This window comes from Myotis brandtii, unplaced genomic scaffold (genome assembly GCF_000412655.1).
Source record: "Myotis brandtii unplaced genomic scaffold, ASM41265v1 scaffold439, whole genome shotgun sequence".
In the NCBI taxonomy this organism is placed as follows: domain Eukaryota; kingdom Metazoa; phylum Chordata; class Mammalia; order Chiroptera; family Vespertilionidae; genus Myotis; species Myotis brandtii.
In genome coordinates this window covers 633,729-634,250 of record NW_005366783.1, presented here as the reverse complement: position 1 = coordinate 634,250, position 522 = coordinate 633,729, and the positions used below count along the sequence as shown (strand labels likewise).

At 64.0% G+C, this 522-nt stretch overlaps 1 protein-coding gene across 1 annotated transcript in view; it reads right to left on the bottom strand.

The window, feature by feature from the left end:
* The window catches only part of WDR61 (WD repeat domain 61), a 20,382-nt gene that overhangs the window by 992 nt on the left and 18,868 nt on the right, over positions 1 to 522 (bottom strand).

Here is a 522-nt window from a genome sequence, read left to right as displayed (position 1 = left end):
GTACTTCTGTTCTCAGAGCCCGTGGCGCCCGCCTGTCCTGGGAGCTGGACAGTTGGCATCCTGGCCACCGAGCTCACTGCTCAGTGCTGAGTGGACAGAGTCTGCCTCCCTCACGGGCAGTTTCACCAGATCAGCCTGTCACCCGAACCCCGAGCTGGGCGTCCGGCCCCGACTTGTGTGTGATTGGACCACACGCACCTCCACGCCCGCCACCTCCCGGGACGCCCCACACGGACCCCACACCAGCCAGGACTGACACGGAGTGGGTGGCGAGGTCAAACCCCCTCCACTTTACTGGCCAGGTTACAATTAAAGGTAAAAAAGCAAACAATTCCGTTCACTCTCAGGCTTCCCAAGCGGGAGGGGATCATCCTCACAACCTGGGGCCCACGGAAGCCACGCACACGGCCCGGGCGCCTGTGTTTATGCCAATTGGCTCCTAAGACCCCGGCCCTCGCAGCGGCTGGACCAGCAGCACCGGCCGCTGGAGCCGCTAGAAATGCAGACGCTGGGCCCCCGCCC